Raw genomic sequence first — 21,694 nt, 5'->3', positions numbered from 1 at the left:
GACGCTATCTCAAGAAGGCAACGTCCATCATCAAAGATCCCCACCATCCGGGCCATACCATCTCCTCACAGCTACCATTGAGCCAGAGGTCCAGAAGCCTGAAGTTCCCCAACAGGTTCAAGAACAGTTACTTTCCTTCAGCCACTCAGTTCTTGAAACAACCAGCACCAACCCCAATCACCTGAGCTGCGGCAAGCAAGTCTTTCATTGCTCCTACACACGGACTTGTGCATATGACAATAAACTTGACTTTGAAGATCATGAGGAGTTGTGCCGCAGGTTAGGAAACACATGAGAAACAAACATACCAATTATGTACAGTCCAGGTGAGGGGACTCAAACCCAAAATGTTGACTGTCCATTTACTTCCACAGATGCTGCCTGACCCACTGAGTTTTTCCAGCAGTTTGTTTTTGTGATATACCAAACACTTGGGTTTTTATGCAGAGAGATAGGTTTGAAATGGAGGGATGCTGAGCTGAACCTGTTTTAAAGCTTAGTTAGGACACACTTAGAGCATTATGTGCAGACCTGTTTGTTGCATTATTAAAAAGGGATTCAGAGGCGTAACAAATATTTACAAGGTCAAGAGTAAATCAGGTTACACATATCAGGAAAGATTGAACTGACAGGGTGTCACAGTGTGTGCTGGCAATACCAGAACCCAATTGCAGAGGAAAGACAGTCTCCGATGTAGAGACGGCGACGAGAGTTTAATCATAATTATTCCAACAGGATACCGGTGGCTCGGTCGAGTGGCACCGCAAGAAGTAACATTCTCAAAACTAGGACCCCACGATTCGCACTAATCAGACATCCCCTTACGTAATACCAGTAACACTGCAATCCCTGAGCCTAACAAAATAAACCTAACCAGCTGAAACAGAAAGTACCAGGAACAAAAAGCATTATAAAGTGCGATTCACTTGAGAAAAACACAGGGATTTCTTAATGATTAATGACTCGTTTAACAACAATTAACCAATTCAGGTGCTCTAAAAACCTCAAGACACAATGCCCTTCAGTGCCCCACACAGGCCTAAAGAGCTCATTACACAGGGTCTCTTTTCTCCTGAGAAAAAGCAGCCAAGGACTGAGCTAGTAACGATTAAAATGGTAAATGGTGTTGACAGAATGGATGAAGAAGGAATGCTTCCACATATGGGAAGGGACATCATCAATAATGACGAACACCATAAAGAATGTAATAATAATATGGCTAATATGGGGGGAGTAATTTTAAGGTAATGGGGGGGTGAATTCAGAGGTAGCTTTTTAACACAGAGTGGTAGATTGGGGACATTTAAGAGACTCTTGCATGCGCAACTAGCTGAAATGAAAAGGGAAGGAGGGATATAGGAGGGAAGGGTTAGATTGATCTCAGAGTAGGTAAAAAGGTTGCACACCACCGTAGGCCAAAGGGCCCATCCTGTGTTAAAATATTCTATGTTAATATAAAGTAGTTGTTAATAAATTCAGTGGGGAATTCAGAGAAAACTGACCGGTGGGAATGTGGAGCTGGCTGCCACGGTGGATGCTTAGACAAAGAATATAGATAATGAAACTAGGTTGGACAAGTATGGAGGTGGCGGGAAGGGAACAGAGGGTCAAATAGAGCACAACGCTAAGATTGACTTGGTGGAGCTAAGTATTCTGTGTTCTGTGCCTAATGGCCAGTATAATCCTAAACAAGGATCTTTCCCCTGCGTTTCCAAAATAAAACATATAATCAAATACGATTTCTCTAACAAGCAGAATGTCCAATTTATAAATCAATATCCATCAGAAAGGATAGTGGTTTTCACAAATCCTCATGACTCCTTCACTGTCTCAGATACACTTGATTTCTACTTGTATCGTTGTGCTGTGATATTGCTGCTGACATCACACCATCACGTACAAACACTCGCGGTTACGTTCACACGCGCGTGCGCACACACAGTGCCACCACAAGAAAGCAGCATCCATCGTCAAGGACCCCCGCCATCCAGGCCGTGCTCACTTCTCACCGCTGCTACTGGGAAGGAGGTACAGGAGGCTCAGGACCCCAACCACCAGGTTCAGGAACGGTTATCACCCCTCAGAGCGGATAACTTCACTCGCCGCAACTTGGTCTCACAACCTGTACACTTATTTTCAAGGTCTCTGCAACCTATGTTCTCAGTATGTATATATATGTGTGTATCGATTTATCCATTTGTTTTTGTTTATTATTTGCTTTTTTGGTATTTGCATAGTTTGTCTTTTGCACATTGTTTGCTCGTCAGTCTTTGTGTGTAGCTCTTCATTGATTCTGTTGTATTTCTTTGTTCTACTGTGAACGCCTGCAAGAAAATGAATCACCAGGTTGTATCTGGTGACAAGTATGACTTTGATGATAAATTCACTTTGAACTTTGAGCTGTTACATCTGGAGAGAAAAAAACTATAGCTGTTTAAAGTAAATCTACACTTCAGAATGAAAGCCGTTGGCAACCATGTATTTTAACAAAAAATGACTTCTTCCACACCCCCCCCATATGGTGCATTTTGCCAGCAAAATGAAGCACTGCTATTCAAGGATATTGCATTTATTTATTTCCATCTTCAGGAAATGAGTGTCACCACTTCTGGGAACATAAAGGGACAGTTCTGTCAGTCATGTGCTCCCCTCAACACATTCTTTGACAGTTTCAGAGGAAGGCATGTCCTGTTCTCATTATCTATTGGACTCTAGAGAGAAGAATGCTAAATGGGGAATCTGTTGGTTTATTCTGGCATCCTGAGAGTTTAACATAATGCTGATATGGGCATTTCAAAGTATTCCCAGAAGGAAATTCACTGTACAATTACAAGTATATTAGGGTGCCACGGTAGTATAGCGGTTAGCACAAAGCCATTGTTGTTTGGGGCGTTCTGGAGTTCAGAGTTCAATTCTAGCACCATCTGTAAAGAGTTTGTACGTTCTCCCCATGTTCTTCCGACCTGTCCTACAACCCCTCCCGTGGCACTCCACCCTTGGCATTCCCAATATCCTTTGCTCCTGCCAGATTTGCAAACTTAGTCTCCACTCCCCATTGACAAATGGGTTTCTTCCCGCAGAACAAAGACGTACCAGTTAGTAGCTTAATTGCTCATTGTAAATTGTCCTGTGATTATAGGCATCCATTAGTCTTGAAAGGTTTCCAGGGCGCAGGCCTGGGCAAGGTTGCCCATGCTGCAAGTCTCCCCTCTCCACGCCACCGATGTTGTCCAAGGGAAGGGCACTAGGGCCAATACAGCTTGGCACCAGTGTCGTTGCAGAGCAATGTCTGGTTAAGTGCCTTGCTCAAGGACACAACATGCTGCCTCAGCTGGGGCTCGAACTAGCGACCTTCAGATCACTAGACTGACGCCTTAACCACTTGGCCACGTGATCCTGTGATTAGGCTAGAGGCGAATAGGTGGGTTGCTGGGCAGTGAGGACTCTTCAGTCCAGGAGGGCCTGTTCTGCACTGAAGCTCTAAATAAAATAACATATATTAAGCAAGAAGCTCTCCACCCAAAGCAAGGGTTTGGAACCTCATATTTAATGAGCTGTGTTCCCGTGTGCTCAGTTGGGTTCTGAACATGATCAGTGCTCCTCACCCTCCCACAGCCCATTCGCACCAGTTAAATTCGACTCAAGGAACCGCTATACTCCAGCACTGTCTGCTTTTCCACGATATATTTAGGAGAAAAATGCAAATTTTAAAAGCTATATTTTTCTTCACTTAGATCAATCACTTCCCCCCCCCCCCGTTCTGATGAGAAGTTGTGAGCCTGATACATTAACTCTCAACTCCACAGGTGCTCATGCACGACCCAGAATTTCAGTCTAGATTTACTGTTTGCTTTTGCTTTTAAATAATTGATCTCTTTCCCTTGTAAGTATTTTTTGTTGAATAAAGTACTTGGTTAGTTTAACGCGTCAACTATCCCCCACCCCCATCATATGAGCCTGAAGACTCATGTGCAGTGATTCCAAAACAATTTCTTTCACTTATGCATCAGCTTTCAGATCAGTCCATGGATAGTACCTTGTTAGTTCTTTGTTTTCACACTGTTTATTTTGTCATTTATAGTTTCTTTTTACATTTTGCATTGTCCTGCTGCTACAAAATGACAAATTTCATGATGTATAGCACTGTACAGAAGTCTTCGGTGCATATATATAGCCAGGGTGCCCAAGACTTTTGCACGGTACTGTATTTGTCAACGGGGAGTGGAGAGTGAGTTTGTAAATCTGGCAGGAGCAAAGGATATTGGGAATGCCGAGGGTGGAGTGCCATGGGAGGAGTTGTAGGACAGGTGGCAGAGCAGAAGTGCCAGGGACAGTGGGTGGTGCAAATGCGGACATACCCAGCCTGAGGCACCAGGCAAGGTCATTTGATGTGAACAATTGGTTTATTGATCACTACAGAATGTCTCTCTGGTGCTTCTCAATGCCTCCCCTCTCCCTTCCCCTTTTCCCAATCATGATTCCCCTTTCCCTGCCCCCTTCCCACTCTCTGTCCACAACAGAATATCAGAGCGAGGTTTATCATCACTCACATATGTCAGGAAATGTGTTTTTTTTTTGTGGCAGCAGTACAGTGCCATACATAAATTTATTACAGTGGGATGGGGACAGGGAGAGGGGAATCATAGTTGGGAAAAGGGGAAGTGAAAGGGGAGGGAGTGGGAAGCACCAGAGAGACATTCTGTAATGACCAATAAACCAATTGTTTGGAATCAAATGACCTTACCTGCTGTCTCAGGGCTGGGCGTGTCTGCACCTGCGCCAGCCCTGCCCCTGGCATTCCTCCTCTGCCATCTGTCCCACACCCCTCACGTGGCACTCTACCCTCGCCATTCCCAGCATCCTTTGCTCAAGCCAGATTTACAAATTCGCTCTCCGCTCCAAATACAGTACTGTGCAAAAGTCTTTGGCACCCTAGCTATATACACAGTATGTGCCTAAGACTTTTGCACAGTGCTGTATGTCAGTGATATTAAACCTGATTTTGATTCTATGTGACATGAAATTTGTTGTTTTGTGGCAGCAGTACAGTGCAATACATAAAAAGAAACTATAAATTACAATAAGAAGTACATGTAAATTAAAAAATTAAATAAGTAGAGCAAAAATAGAGAGGTAGTGTTTATGGGTTCATTCATTGTCCGCTCAGAAATATGATGATGTGTATAAGTCAGTGATAATAAACCTGATTTTGATTCTGATTTCAGGTTCCTAGAGATACACTTTGTTGAATGGCACTGCCTTCATGCATGACTGTAAGGAAGACTGAAAAAGAATCTACTGCTTTCCCAGTGTAAATGACAAATAAACTCCTCTTGGGCTTCCAGCTGGGTACAGGTATCAATTTTAACCAACGTTTCAATGACGAACTCTGCCACCTTCTCCAGGGATGATGCTTGTGGATGTCTAGTCCGGCAGTATTTATACCCCCATAGTCCATCCCTCCTGATAGGTTAGTCCTCATCCAATCAGGTTTCTGCTCTCCCACCTTGATAACAATCGAACTCCAGTTCTTACTTAGAACTTACTGGAATTTGATTGGTAGCAAGGCAGAAGAGCAGGAACCTGATTGGATGAGGACTAACCTTTCAGAAGGGATGGAAAACAGGGGTATAAATACCACCGGACTAGACGTACCCAGGCATCATTCCTGATGCAGGTGGCAGAGTATGTCATCGAAACGTCGGTTATAATCAATACCTATACCCAGCTGGAAGCCTGAGAAGAGTTTATTTGTGAGGAAGATTGTTTATGTGTCTGGTCTTATTCTGGCTGTATCAAGGCCATTGAGTTCAGCTGGGATCGAACAAGTACAATAGAGCAGTGCACTCATCCCTTCTTCCAGAGGGTCCATTACATACTGTACTTTCGCATTAAAATCTGCTCACCTTTCCCATCCTCTTTGGTGAATTTTAATTTAAAGAAATAACTTTAGTCAAAATTTTGTTGTAGCTTAGAGCTACTTTCTTCTTAAGTTTCTTTCCAAAGTATTGATACACCTCTAATTCCCTTCACTCGATCATTTACAGATTTAATCCCCTTTTCCGGGAATGAAAGGATTACTGTATGAGGAACGTGTGGCAGCTCTTGGGCTGTATTCCCTGGTGTTCAGGAGAATGAGGGCGGATCTCATAGAAACATTCCAAATGTTAAAAGCCTGAACAGATTAGATATGGCAAAGTTATTTCCCATGGTGGGGGAGTCTAGGACAAGGGGGCACACCTTCTGGATTGAAGGACGTCCTTTTAGAACTGAGATGTGGAGAAAGTACTTTAGTCAGAGGGTGGTAAATCTATGGAATTTGTTGCCATGAGCGGCTGTAGAGGCCAAGTCATTGGGTGTATTTAAGGCAGAGATCGATAGGTTCTTGATTAACCAGGGCATCGAAGGGTATAGGGAGAAGGCAGGGAAGTGGGGATGACTGTAAGAATTGGATCAGCCCATGACTGAATGGCAGAGCATGCAAGCTAATGGCCTACTTCTGCTCCTATATCTTATGACCTTATTCACACAGCCAAAGTTACGAGTTTGGATTTCTATAAAGCCATAAGACATAGGAGAGGAATTAGGCCATTCGTGTCTGCTCTGCCATTCCATCATGGCTGATTGATTATCTCTCTCAATCCCATTCTCCTGCCTTCTCCCTGTGACCTTTGACACCCTTACTAATCATGAACCTATCAACCTCCTCTTTAAATATACTCAGTGAAATGGTCTCCACAGCCAAGTGTGGCAATGAATTTTTACAGATTCACCACTCTCTGAAATTCCTCTTCATCTCTGTTCTAAAGGGATATCCCTAAAGTCTTCTCTCCTCTCTACCTCTCCTCCTTAGATTTTTGGTCATTTGCCCTTCTGGCTCAGCATCTTTGTTTTAGCTAACAGCCTGTGAAATGTCTTGGGATATGCTGCTGTGCTGTATGAATGCAAGCTTTTGGTGTTATTGCTGAGAAGAAAGAACACAAGGTGGGCTGTCCAAGTACCTTCACTTGGATGCAAACCATAGTCCCCTTGTGGCTGTAACATCCTGCCCCTGATGGAGTGGGCAGAGGGGAGAGGATTGTTGGAGTGAGTATGGGCAACAAGCTTGCAAGTACATTTGTTGAAAAATCTTCTCCGAGGATTGTCAACTTGTTGAGCTGGAGAGCCTTGTGTGTTCCTGAGATCCCCGGTGCAATGCCATCTGGAGCGTAGCTCCTGACAGGGTCGCCCATGGTGGTAAGGTCAAGGAAGAGGTTCCAGACAAGGAGCGATCCAACCAAGGTCTCACTGGTGGAGCTGGCAGGAGATGATGACACATCACGAGGGCAGCGAACGCAGAAGACTACAGCTGTGAAGGGTCCCCAGCTGCATTCCACGCCTCTGGACCCTGACCCCGATCTGTCAAGGACCGTGTGGTGGCTGCCCGTACACCAGCCTCCCCACGTTAAACAAAGTCACGCACAGGCGTCCTCCAGTGAGGGAATAACCCCTGTGGAAAACACCATGCTCAACTTGAGTGATCGTATTATTAGAACATTTGTCAATGTTTGTGGCAAGTTCAAACCCTTCTCGTCAACACGACCAGGGCTGATGTCAGTCCAGGCAGGGGAAGAATTCCAACCCAACATGTGGCTATTCTTGTCCTTGGCTGGGATAGTGATTTGGTAGCTGAATATTTTAGCGTGGCCTTTCCTGGAATTAATCGAGGACTGCTTACTCTAAGCAAAAAAGCCCATTTGCAATACCTGGAACTGCATCTTTCCCCCCACAATATATTCTCTCTTTCTCTCAGCAGTGGACCCATAACTGGCCCTCTGACACTTGCTGGCCATGCAGTTTTTAATCTCCTCCTACAGAGTAACTTGCCACTGATTCACTCAGAGACGCTCTGTAGAGCCAGGAGTCACCTTCTCAGAACTAAGGACCACATGATCTCACATCATGTGCCGAGTATGCGGTGCATCGAAACAAGCTCTTCAATGCAAGTTTATTTAAAGCTTTCAGAATTTATCTGCAGAACATGCAACGCATCCAAATCGTGTAATTTCATCCCTTAGTTTTCAGGAGACTGTATACACTTTCCAAGTTTGCCCTTATGATGCGTGACATCATTTGACCCTTCGAGTGGCTTAAAACGTTGCAAGGCAGGTAATTAATTGTCAACTGACAAACAGCATTTTAGTGAAGATCTAATTTCAGCCGTTATTGTACTAGAGAGTGTGGCGTTCGGCTCAGCAGCTAAGGGTTAATGTTAACTCCTGACCTTATTGGCAGCTGCTGAGTTAAGATTAAGCAACATATTCCTGTGAAGTGATGCAATGTGAATATAGATTATGAGTATTTCCTGGACAAAAATACGACTCAGTGTTTGCCAGCAATGCTTATTTATACAATCTTGGTGTCCTGTGGCAATACCCTTATGTAGATCATTTATTCCTTCTGACTGTCCCTTGAAGTAAAGGTGCTTCTACATCTCGCTTAAATAATAAATAAATTGAAGACGTACATAGGATTATAACGGTTTTGAAGAATTTAAGTGGTTTATTGAACTGCAGACACTCTGAGGGCAACAGAGAGGTTTATAAATGAAACACAGGCACAAATTATGATGTCTGATCTGATGTTTAGTCACACTTGTGGACTTGGGTCTCGACTCCTCCAAGAACTACACACTCAGTAACGCAAATATCTAATCAGCTAACCATGCAACTCAATGCATAAAAGCATGCAGACATGGTCAAGAGATTCAGTTGCTTTTCAGACCAAACATCAGAATGGGGAAGAAATTGGTTCCAAGTGACTTTGACCATGGAATGATTGTTGGTGCCAGACAGGGTGGTTTGGGTATCTCAGAAATTGCTGATCTCCTGGGATTTTCACACACAATGGTCTCTAATACAAGGATTCCCAACTTCTTTTATGTCATGGACCAATACCATTAACTGGGGCGGGGGGGGGGGGGCCTGTGGATCTCAGGTTGGGATCCCCTGCTCTAGAGTTTACAGAGAATGGTGTGAAGAACCAAAAAAAATTCCAGTGAGCAGCGGTTCTGTGGGCAAGAATGCTTTGTTAATGGGAGAGGTCAGAGGAGAATGTCCAGACTGGTTCAAGTTGACAGGAAGGCAACAGTAACCCAAATAACCACGTGTTACGACAGTGGTGTGCAGAAGAGCATCTCTGAATGTACAACATGTTGAACCTTGAAGTGGATGGGCTACAGCAGCAGAAGGCAATGGACATACACCCAGTGGCCACTTTATTAGGTACAGGAGGTGCCTTCCAAAATGGCCACTGAGTGTATGTGTCCAGTTTTCACTTTGTGAACACGCAGCGAAATCACTTTGAAACTAATATAACAGCAAGAGTTCTTTATTGAACCGAATTTGGCAAATAATCCTTTTGCTAGCTTTCAATATGTTAGCTGTTCAATGTGTCCATGTGAGTTTGATATAAACCTAAAGACAGGAAAAGCTTAATGGATATGGTGAGTAGGTTTATGAACGTCTCAAGTTACTTACAGTGCTGTGCAAAAGTTTAAGGCGCATGTAAAAAAAATAAGTAAAGCAAAGTTGCTTTCAAAAATAATGAAATAAAAGGTTTCTAAATATCAAAATATTTATTGTAAAGAGCATGAACAGTTTAAAACTAAATCAAATCAATATTTGGTGTGACCATCCTTTGCCTTTCAAACTGCATCAATTCTCTTAGGTACACTGTCGTGCAGTTTTATAAGAAGGTCAGCTGGTAGGTGGTTCCAGGCATCTTGGAGAACTTGCCACAGTTCTTCTGCTGACTTTTGGCGCCTCGCTTGCTTCTGTCTCTCCAGGTTATCCCAGACAGCCTTGATGATGTTGAGATCAGGGCTCTGCGGAGGCCATTCCATCTGAAACCCTATAAAAAATCTAGGGTGCCGAAGACTTTTGCACAGGACTGTGTTTCCTTTCTTAATGGAACCATTACATTCCCTTACATGCCCTTATATTACTTAATAGGAGGAAAGGTCCTTTTGTACACCACAATAACACATGGTTGCTTCTTATTGCAACCTGAAATGGCCTAGCAATCTTCAAAACTGACTGCACAAAGCATCTCTGAAATAACAGACAAATTAGACAGATCAGCGCAAGTACACAAGTAGGGAAAGTCTCTGCCATTCCCAGCTCCGCAGGGAAAGTCTCTGCCATTCCCAGCTCCGCAGGGAAAGTCTCTGCCATTCCCAGCTCCGCAGGGAAAGTCTCTGCCATTCCCAGCTTCCCAGGGAAAGTCTCTGCCATTCCCAGCTTCCCAGGGAAAGTCTCTGCCATTCCCAGCTCCGCAGGGAAAGTCTCTGTGTTCCTTGCACTGTAGACTCTCAGAGTAACACAGTACAGAAACAGGCCCTTCCAACCCAACTTGTTCAGGCCAACCAAGACGCCCATTGAAGGTTGTCCCATCTGCCCACATTTGACCCATCTCCCCCCAACCCTTCTCACTTAGGGGCTACTGGCCAAGGAAAGTGAGCAGTCCTACAGAAACAAGAGATGAGAAATGCTGGAATCTGGATCAACAAACAAAACGCGGGAAGAACCAACCAAACCCATGGATAGTCTCTCCTCAGGCTCACCACTGCCAGGGTGAGCTAAAGGCAAACGGGAAGAACTGTTTACCTTTTTCCATAGACGCTGCCGGGCCTGCTGAGTTCCTCCAGCATTTTGTGTGCATTGCCTAGAGGAGCAGTACCTTGGTATGTTTCATAACTTCAAAACATTAAACTAATTCAAAGGAAGAGAGCCGAGAGATGCAAGTCTTAATTTGTGTTTACTTTAAGCAAGGCACGTACACATCACGTGGTAGTGTCATGATGTAAATCTATTTTTACATATAACCATAATGAATTATGTAAACATCAAAGAATGCTTAATCAAACAATATTACTCAAACATTACTGAAATATTAAATACAGAACACACCTTATATTCCTCCAGGGGAGTCTCTACAGCCCAATGGCATGAACACTGCATACGCCGTTGGAGTTTGTCAGTCCTTGTGTGTAGTTCTTCAATGATTCTATTGTATTTCTTTGTTCTACTGTGAATGCCTGCAAGAAAATGAATCTCAGGTAGTATCAAAATCAGAATCAGGTTTAATACCACCAGCAGATGTCATGAAATTTGTTGTTTGCAGCAGCAGTACAATGTAATACATAATAATAAAAAATATAAAATATATATATTAAATGAAAAAGGAGTGCAAAAAGAGAGAGGAAATACTTAACTAGTATTAATGGGTTCATTATCCATTTAGAAATCTGATGGCGGAGGGGAGAAAGTTATTCCTGAAAGTTGACTGTGTGCCTTTAGGCTCCTGTACCTCCTCCTTGATGGTAGCAATGGGAAGAGTGCACGTCCTGGGCAACGAGGGTCCTTAATGATGGATGCTGTCTTTTTAAAGCATCACCTTTTGAAGGTGTATATAGTACTAGAAGTCTCAGGCACATGTATTTAGCTAGGGTACCTAAGACTTTTGCACTGTACTGGTGGGAGCAAAAGATGTTGGGAATGACGAAGGTGGAGTTCCATGGGAGGGGTGTGGGACAGGAGCAGAGAAGAAGTCCCATGGGTGGGGCTGTGGCTTGGGTACAGTTAAACCCAGCCCTGAAAAAGCAGGCAAGGTCATTTGATTCCAAACAATTGCAAGATGTCTCTCTGGTGTTTCCCACTCCCTCCCTCTCCCTCTCCCCTTCCCACTCTCAGTCCATGATAGAGACTTTGCACCCCTTTGTCACCCCTTCCTATCATATTCCAGCATCTGCAGCCTTTGCCACCTCTACCTATCAGATTCCAGTATCTGCACCCCTTTTCCACCTCTACCTATCAGATTCCAGCATCTGTAGCCTTTGTCACCTCTACAAATCAGATTCCAGTATCTGCAGCCTTTGCCACCTCTACCTATCAGATTCCAGTATCTGTAGCCTTTGTCACCTCTACCTATCGGATTCCAGTATCTGTAGCCTTTGTCACCTCTACCTATCAGATTCCAGCATCTGCAGCCTTTGTCACCTCTACCTATCAGCATGGTGGTAACTCACAGAGTTTGGTCTTGTGTAGTAGGGTGAGTGGATCCAAGCACGTTTGGTGGGTTTGACTCTTGACATCGAATCTAAATCCCATAAATTTTTTCAGCTGTGGGTCAACTAAACCCACGAGCATTTCCAATTATCTATGAATCCTTAAGCAACCATAAGATCATTAAATACAGGAGCAGAATTAGGCCATTCAGCCCATCGAGCCTCCTACACCATGGAAACATAGCTGACTATTTAAAAACCCTTTTCTCACTTCATCTCCCTGTAACTCTTAATCCGCGCCCCCCCCCCCACAAATCAAGAGCCTATCAATCTCTGTGTTAAGAACATCCAATGACTTGTCCTCCATTGCCATCTATGGCAACGAATTTCAGATTCACCACCCTCTAGTCGAAGAAATTCTTTCATATCTCAGTTTTAAAGGAACGTCGCTTAATTCTGAAGCTATGTCCTCGGATCCCAGACTCTCCTACTGATGGAAACACCCTCTGCACATCCTCTCTGTCCAGGCTATCAACGCAAGCAATTCTGCAGGTTCTGGAACACACAGAAAATTGTGTCACAGACTGATAGGGCAACACACAGAAAGTGCTGGAGGAACTCAGCAAGTCAGGCAGCATCTATTGCAACATGCACAAAAAGCTGGAGGTGATGCTGCCTGATCTGCGGAGTTCCACAATCCAAGCAAATCTGCTCTTCTTTGTTTCAGAATGTCACTCAAGGAAAGTTTATACCGTTTGGATGGGGTTTTCCACAGAGACTTCCAAATGTGGCTTGCTAAATGTAATGCTAATGGAACTATTGAAGTCTTGAAGGTAACAGGAGCTGGACTGGCCCTGTTGCAAGTGTGGCAGTAATTCTCCTCCCCAGCCATGGCCAAGGACAACGTATTCCACAGGAGAGTTGTAGGTAAGTGTAGGTGAGTGACTGGAAAGCCCAATATTTGAGGCTTTGGCTGTGATGGTTGCTGATGGTGAGGCCAGACTGTGTGAGTGACTGGGTCTAGTTCCATTCCTTTCCTTTCTGCAACGTTTCCACAGTGAGAAGGTTGCCTGGAGGTTGAACACAGCCTCTCTCATGTGATGATTCCGCACATGAGCTGGTAGAGGATTGGCGGGGTAGGGGGGATTGCTAATGTTTTTTGTTCAAGAAGGACTTTAAGAATAAGCTGGAAAGTTACACGCCGGTGAGTCTGACATCAGTAGTAGGTAGATCATTGGAAGGTATTTGAACGTTAGGTAAGTATTTGGATAGACATGGCTTCGTGTGTGGTGGGTTATGTCTAAGCAATCTAATGGAGTTTGTTGAGGAGGTTACCAGGAAAGTTGAAGAAGGCAGTGGATATTGGCTACACGGACATCAGCAAGGCTCTTCACAAGGTCCCACATGGTGGGTTGGTCAACAAGATTCAGCCATTTGGCATTCAGGACGAGGCTGTAAATTGGATTTGATACTGGCTTTGCAGGAGAATCCAGGCAGCAGGAGTAGATGGTTGCCTCTCTGAATGGTTGTCATCAGTGATCTGGATGATAATGAGGTAAACTGGATCAGCGAATTTGTGGATGGCACCAAGGCTGGGGGCATAGTAGACAGTGAGGAAGATTATCAACACTTGCAGCAGAATCTGGATCCGCTGGAAAAATGGGCTGGAAACCAGCAGATGGAACTTAATGCAGACACATGGGAGGTGTTACACTTTGGGAGGACTGACACAGAGAATGGTAGGACACTGGGAAGTGTGGTAGGACACTGCGACTGAGTGATCTGAGAGCACAGATCCACAATTCCTTGAAAGTAGAGAGGGTCTAAAGAAAGTTTTTGGCACATTGGACTTCATAAAACAAAGTGCTGAATACAGGAGTTGGGATGTTATGTTGAAGTTGTATAAGACATTGGCAAGACCAAATTTGGAGTATTGTGTGCATTTCTGGTCATCTGCCTACAGGAAAGATGTCAATAAGATGAAAGAGTTCACAGAAAGTTTACAGGGATGTTGCCAGGACTTGAGGACAGGAGTTTTACTGGGAAAGGTTGAATAGGTTTATTCCCTGGAGCATAGGGGAATGAGGGGAGATTTGATAGATGTATTCAAAATTACGAGGGGTACAGATAGGGTTAATGCAAGCAGGCTTTTTCTACTGAGTTTGTGTGAAACTGGAACTGGAGGTCATAGGTTAAAGGTAAAAGATGAAATATTTAACGGGAACCTCCTCACTTAAAGGGTGGTGAGAGTGCGGAATGAGCTGACAGTGGAACTGGTGAATGTGGGTTTGATTTCAATATTTAAGAGAAGTTTGGATAAGTAAATGGATGGGAGGGGTACAGAAGGCTTTAATCCAGATATGGGTCAATGGGGCCGCAAAGAATAACAGTTCAGCATGTAGATGGGCTAAATGGCCTGTTTCTGTGCTATAGTGATGCCAGACAGCCTTGCCTCAGCTAATACCTCCAGTTGCCAGTGTCAAAATCACACTCCTTAATGATTACTTTGAGAGAGTCCTTTGAGAATTTCCTCTGGTCCTCTGAGACACTAGAGATTCTGCAGGTGCTGGGAATCTCGAGCAACACACACAAAATGCCAGAGGAACTCAGCAGGTCAGGCAGCATCTATGGAGCGAAATGAAGAGTCGATATTTTGTGCTGAGACCCTTCAAAAAACACTTCCAAAATGGAAGTAGCATGGTAGTGTAGCGATTAGCGCAATGCTTTACATTGCCAGCGATCACGGATCAGGGTTCAATTCTTGCCGCTGTCTCTAAGGCGTTTATACGTTCTCCCTGTGACACTGTGAGTTTCCTCTGGGTTCTAACAGTTAGAGTTAGGGTTAGTGAGTTGTGGGCATGCCAGAAGCATGGTGACAATAACGGCCTGCCCCCAGCACATCTCGGAATGGCTTGTGTCAGCCATCAACGCAAATGACACATTTCATGACACAAAAACGTGTTTTTTTTTGAAACCTCTTCCTAGAGATGCTGCCTGGCCTGCTGCGTTCACCAGCAACTTGGATGTGTGTTGGTGACACATTTCACTGTAGATTTTGGTGTACATGTGACAAACAAAGCTCATCTTTAATCTTTATAATCCTTACTCCTTGACTTCATTGAGGCATTTCATTTGTATCTCGGGCAGGGGCACTGCACAGCTGATGTTAGATAGTCACTGCATCATTATTGGTGGTGTTGCCAGTGGACAGGGCACAACACTACCCATATTTTGGTTCGGCTCAGAAATCTATCCAAACCCCAATAACCTTAGTGAGTAGAGCTACAAAATCCTAAAATGGAAGCTTTACTTCTATGGTGTTACGGTATCTGTTGTACGCTGGTTTCTTCTGCAAAGATATTCAAGGACATATGTTAACAATTATTCCAGGAAAAAAATAGATTGAAATAGAAATGATGCTCCCAGAACGTTGCAAAATCCTGAAAACACCATGTAACATGAATCAGATTTATTGTATCCATATTTAGTTCCATGGTATCCTTGTCTAAATTGCCAAAGTGATACTGTTGAAGCTAATTCTAAGATCTTGAGTAACTTTTGAAATACTCCCATTCTAGGTATTTAAATTGATAAAACCATCTAAAACAAAAAAGAATCCCAGCTGCCAAGTCAAAGTCTTTCTTTCTTTCTTTTTAAATCTTTTTATTGAATAAGTATACAAAAAGATAAGCCATATAGGCACTAATACACTGTTAGAATATAATAAAATTACAGAAGATATTAATACAAAAAAAATACTACAAACAATGTAATTTAAACATAACGTATCAAGGTAACATAATAGTATACTAATTTTTATATATATATCAATAGAGAAAAGGAAAAAAAAAACCCCAAAAAAACCCACCGTGCAACTAACTAAAAGCAAAGCAAAGCAATGGGCTAACTTGAAACCAAACAGAGTTAGAAAACTTAAAATCACGTCCTCAATCCCGACCTCCATTAAAAACAGTAAAAAAAAACAAGAAGGGTATATATTACATTAAATGAAAATATTGAATAAAAGATCTCCAGGTCTGTTCAAATTTATATGAGGAGTCATAAAGATTGCTTCTAATTTTCTCCAAATTCAAGCATAATATCGTCTGAGAAAACCAAAAAAAAGGTAGTTGGAGCATTGAGCTCTTTCCAATGTTGTAAGATACATCTTTTCGCCATTAAAGTAAGAAATGCAATCATTCTATGGGCTGAAGGGGAAAGATTACTGGAAATTTTAGGTAGTCCAAAGATAGCAGTAATAGGGTGAGGAGAGATATCTATATTCAATACCTTGGAGATAACATTAAAAATGTCTCTCCAAAAAGTTTCCAGAGTAGGGCAAGACCAAAACATATGAGTTAAAGAGGCTATCTGCCCCGGACATCTATCACAAAAAGGATTAATACGGGAATAAAAGCGCGCTAATTTATCTTTGGACATATGTGCTCTATGAACAACTTTAAATTGAATTAGGGAATGTTTAGCACAGATAGAGGAAGTATTGACTAATTGTAAAATCTGCCCCCAGTCATCCACAGAAATGATAAACCCCAATTCCTGTTCCCAATCTACCCTAATCTTATCAAATGGAGCTTTCCTAAGTTTCATAATAATATTGTAAATCATAGCCGATGCACCTTTCTGACATGGATTAAGGTTAATTATAGTATCTAAAATGTATGTAGGAGGAAGCATTGGAAAGGAAGAAAGTATAGTACTTAGGAAATTTCTAACTTGTAGATATCTAAAAAAATGTATTCTTGATAAGTTATATTTATTAGATAATTGTTCAAAAGACATAAGGGAACCATCTAAAAATAAATCCAAAAACCGTGAAATACCCTTAGTCTTCCAAGTTTGAAAAGCACGATCCGTAAAAGAGGGAGGAAAAAATATGTTACCTAAAATAGGAATCGCTAACCCAAATTGATTAAGATCAAAAAACTTTCTAAATTGAAACCAAATACGTAAGGTATATTTAACTATCGGGTTAGACACCTGTTTAAGGCATTTCAAATCAAAAGGAAGAGAGGAACCTAAGATAGAGCCAAGTGTAAAACCCTGAACAGATTGTAATTCCAATGCTACCCATTTAGGAATGGATAGTATATCCTGGTCAAGTAACCAGAATTTCATATGTCGAATATTAATTGCCCAATAATAAAATCTCAAATTAGGTAATGCTAAACCTCCATCTCTCTTAGCTTTCTGTAAATGTATTTTACCCAGTCTCGGGTTTTTATTTTGCCAAATAAATGAAGAAATTTTAGAGTCGACTTTGTCAAAAAAAGATTTCGGAACAAGGATTGGTAATGCTTGAAATATATATAAAAATTTTGGCAAAAGAAACATCTTAACTGCATTAATACGACCAATCAAAGTTAAATATAAAGGAAACCATTTAGATGAAAGTTGAATAATATGGTCTATTAATGGTAAAAAGTTAATCTTAAATAAATCTTTGTATTTACAAGTAATTTTAATCCCAAGATATGAAAAATAATTATTAATCAATTTAAATGGAAAGTTATGATATAAAGGAAGTTGTTTATTAATCGGGAAAAGTTCACTCTTACTAAGATTTAATTTATAACCAGAAAAGAGACTAAATTGTGCTAATAACTCTAAAACAGCCGGGATGGATTTTTGGGGGTTAGAAATATATAAAAGTAAGTCATCAGCATAGAGTGATATTTTATGGGACTTTAAGCCCCGAGTTATCCCAGTAATATTTGGAGATTCTCGAATGGCAATTGAAAGAGGTTCTAATGCAATATCAAATAATAAAGGACTAAGAGGACAACCTTGTCGAGTACCTCGAAAAAGAGGGAAAAAAGGTGAACTTAAAGAGTTAGTACGGACCGAGGCCACAGGAGAATGATATAACAGTTTAATCCAGGATATAAATTTCAAACTAAAATTAAAGTCAAAGTCAACTTTCAGCTGGTACCAGGCCCGTGGAGTCCTGTATAATCATAGATAATGATCAAGAACTGGCTGCTATCTATGACCAAGAACTTAGAAATGAAAGAATATTACAGTTCTAAGTAATTCATAGACAGTTTTTTTTCTCCCATCCTACAATTTCATAGGATACAGAACTGTACAATATGGGACAGGCCATTCAGCCCATGATGTTGTGCCAGTCTTGATATCAATGTGCACTAAATGACATCTTCCTGTTATTCACCCATATTCCTCCAACCCCTTCATATCGAGTGTCTATCTGAAAGTCTCTTAAACTCCACCAAAGTGCCTGTTTCCACTACTACACCTTAACATGCCCATTCTAGGCACGTATTGCTCTCTGCGTAAAAAATAACGTGCTCCTCACATCACCTATAAATGTCCCCTCTAATCCGAAAAGCATGTCCTCTCATTTCATATTTAATTTCATTGCAATCTCCTTAAAGAGTACTTATTTAAAAAAAACTCTTCTTGCTTTAATTGCACTTTTGAAAGGTGTGCAGCCCTCTTGGGAGTTAGCTGGGTAGAGGTACGTCTCTAGCAAAAGAGGTGTAAGGCACTCTTTCCCTCTGCTAGTCTACAGGTCACCCTTGGGCAAGGTTCAGCACCTGTTTAGCTCCTTGATCAGGGTCACGTGAACCCATGGGAGGAGGTGGTGGATGGTCGTATGAGCAGCTGGTGCATCTCACAAATCCTGGTTATGTGACCACTGACGCCAGGCAGACAACCTCTGAAGAGTATTGGTAATGGCTGGGGTTGCCTGTCTCGTAAAAACACTGCCCAGAAGAAGGTAATGGCAAACCACTTGTGTCAAAAAATTTGCCAAGAGCTATCATGATGACTGGAAAGACCGTGATCACCCACGTCATCAAACAAACAGAAGGGAATAACTGTAGACCAATTTCCAATTTTAATGTCAGGCGCTGGGACCAATGGATGCCAGAAGATATGAACGGCAATATGAGCAGAAATGATTGAATGGGAGTTTTGGGGTCTGACATCATGCCAGCCATCCTGCCCAAACCAGCACACGGTGACCAGCTGCCCATCCAGGGACACACACTCCGACAAATATCAAATATCACTGGTAAGCCGTTGACTCAGTGAGACCCGTCGTAAATTGGGGGAACCACTTTGTCGAGCACCTCCTCTCCATCCGCCAAAAGCCAAACATTTTAATCTGATCTCCATTCCTATTCCGACACGTCTCCTCTTGTTCCAAGATGAGGCCACCCTCAGGGTGGAGGAGCAACACCTTATATTCCACCTGGGTAGCCTCCAACCTGATAGCGTAAATATCGACTTCTCCTTCCGGTAAAAAAATTTCCCTCTCCCTCTCCACTTCTTCTATTCCCCACTCTGACCCTTTATCGCTTCTCACCTGTCTACCGCCTCCCCCTGGTGCCCCTCCTCCTTCCCTTTCTCCTATGGTCCACTCTCCTCTCCTATCAGATTTCTTCCTCCCTAGCCCTTGACCTTTCCCACCCACCTGGCTTCACCTTTCACCTTCTAGCTATACTTCTTCCCCTCCCACCCACCTTTTTATTCTGGCGCCTACCCACCTTCCTTTACAGTTCTGAAGAAGGGCCTCAGCCTGAAACGTTGACTGCTGATTCATTTCCATAGATGCTGCCTGACCTGCTGAGTTCCTCCAGCACTTTGTGTGTGTTATTCTGGTCTGTTGTTGTCACTGCTGTTTGTGTTGTTGTGTTGAGCATTGTAGGCATGCTCTACTGATAAAACACAAAAGCTGCTGGCGAAACCAAGTGGGTAGGAAAGGTAAAGGGCTGGAGAGGAAGGAATCTGATAAGAGAGGAGAATGGACCATAGGAGAAAGGGAAGGAAGAGGGGGACCAGGGAGGTGGTGATAGGCAGGTGAGAAGAGGTAAAAGGCCAGGGTGGGAAATAGAAGAAGAGGGGAGGAGAAATCGATATTCATACCGCCAGGTTGGAGGCTACCCAGATGGAATCTAAGGTGTTGTTCCCCCTCCTTGAGGTTGCCCTCACTGTGGCACAAGAGGAGGCCATGGACCGACATGTTGAAATGGGAAATGGGAATGTTTGGCCATTGGGAAGTTCCTTGTGGAGGTGCTTAACGAAGCGGTTTCCCAGTTTATGATGGGTCACACCGGCACATCTCGGTGTGTGTTAGACAACCTCAGCTGATTCACAAGTGAAGTGTTGCTTCAGCTAGAAGGACTGTTTGGGGCCCTAACTGCAGGTAAGAATGGGCAGGTGTACTATGTTGGTGCTGGAACGTGTGGCGATACTTGGAGCTGCCCCTCAGCACATTTTTCGGTGTGTTGATTGTTAATGGAAACGACACACTCCACCGTATGTTCGACGTACGCATGATAATAAGTACGACTCTGAAAGGAATGACACACCAGGCCAAAGGACCCACTCCGTGCTGTACTGTTCCGTATTGTAGTTGGAAAGACGTGGAAAGATATCACTCCAAAGTGGGCCAGCACAGTGGTGTAGCGGTTACTGTAATGGTATCACAGTGCTCGCAACCCAGGTCATTCTCCACCGCTTGTGTAAGTGGGTTTCCTCCGGGTGCTCCGGTTTCCTCCCTCATTCCAAAGACTTGCGGGTTAGTAGGTTAATTGGTCATGTGGGTGTAATTGACCTCATAAGGGCCTGTTACTGTGCTGTATCTCTAAGAAAAAAAAAGATGAGTATATAAGAAAACGTGTAAGGAATGGACAGATGCAGGCAGATGTCTGGATTAAGAGATGAGACAGTACCATAGCTGACAGATTAAGTTGTTGATCGGACAAGGTTTGTATTAAGTAGGGGCATGGAGTGATCACAAAGTTCAAAGTTCAAAGCAAATTTATTATCAAAATGCGTATATATCACCATTTACTAGCCTGAGATTTATTTTCTTGCAGGCATTCCCAGTAGATACAAAGAAATGCAACAGAACCAGTGAAAAACAAATAATCATAATAATGATAAATAAATAGATAATAATATTGAGAATGAGTTATAGAGTCCTTAAAATTAGTCCCATAGGTTGTGGAATTACAGCAGGTCAATGTTGAGGTGAATGGACTTAGTTCAGGAGCCTGATGTTTAAAGGGTAATAACTGTTCTTGGAACTGATATTCCCTTGGACCTTGAAGGAGACTAGTGTTGAAATTGCAGGGGCCCTGGCAGAAATATTTAAAATGTCGGTGTCTATGGGTGAGGTGCCGGAGGATTGGAGAATGGGTCATGTTATTCCGTTGTTTAAAAAAAGGTCGAAAAGTAATCCGGAAAATTATAGGCTGGTAAGTTTAACGTCGGTAGTGGGTAAATTATTGGAGGGAGTACTAAGAGACAGAATCTACAAGCACTTGGATAGACAGGGGCTTACTAAGGAGAGTCAACATGGCTTTGTGCGTGGTAGGTCATGTTTGACCAATCTATTGGAGTTTTTCGAGGAGGTTACCAGGAAAGTGGATGAAGGGAAGGCAGTGGATGTTGTCTACATGGACTTCAGTAAGGCCTTTGACAAGGTCCCGCATGGGAGATTAGTTAGGAAAATTCAGTCGCTAGGTATACATGGAGAGGTGGTAAATTGGTTTAGACATTGGCTCAATGGAAGAAGCCAAAGAGTGGTAGTAGAGGATTGCTTCTCAGAGTGGAGGCCTGTGACTAGTGGTGTGCCACAGGGATCAGTGCTGGGTCCAT

At 42.8% G+C, this 21,694-nt stretch overlaps 1 long non-coding RNA gene across 1 annotated transcript in view; it reads right to left on the bottom strand.

Annotated features, from left to right (window-relative positions):
- LOC134352103 (uncharacterized) overlaps positions 1–21,694 on the bottom strand; it is a 40,174-nt gene that overhangs the window by 5,906 nt on the left and 12,574 nt on the right. The window contains exon 2 of the long non-coding RNA XR_010019345.1: positions 10,950–11,077. This is a non-coding gene — a long non-coding RNA (uncharacterized LOC134352103). The remainder of the gene's footprint in view (positions 1–10,949; positions 11,078–21,694) is intronic.

Source organism: Mobula hypostoma, chromosome 9 (genome assembly GCF_963921235.1).
Source record: "Mobula hypostoma chromosome 9, sMobHyp1.1, whole genome shotgun sequence".
NCBI lineage: Eukaryota > Metazoa > Chordata > Chondrichthyes > Myliobatiformes > Myliobatidae > Mobula > Mobula hypostoma.
This window is presented reverse-complemented; position numbering and strand designations above follow the sequence as displayed.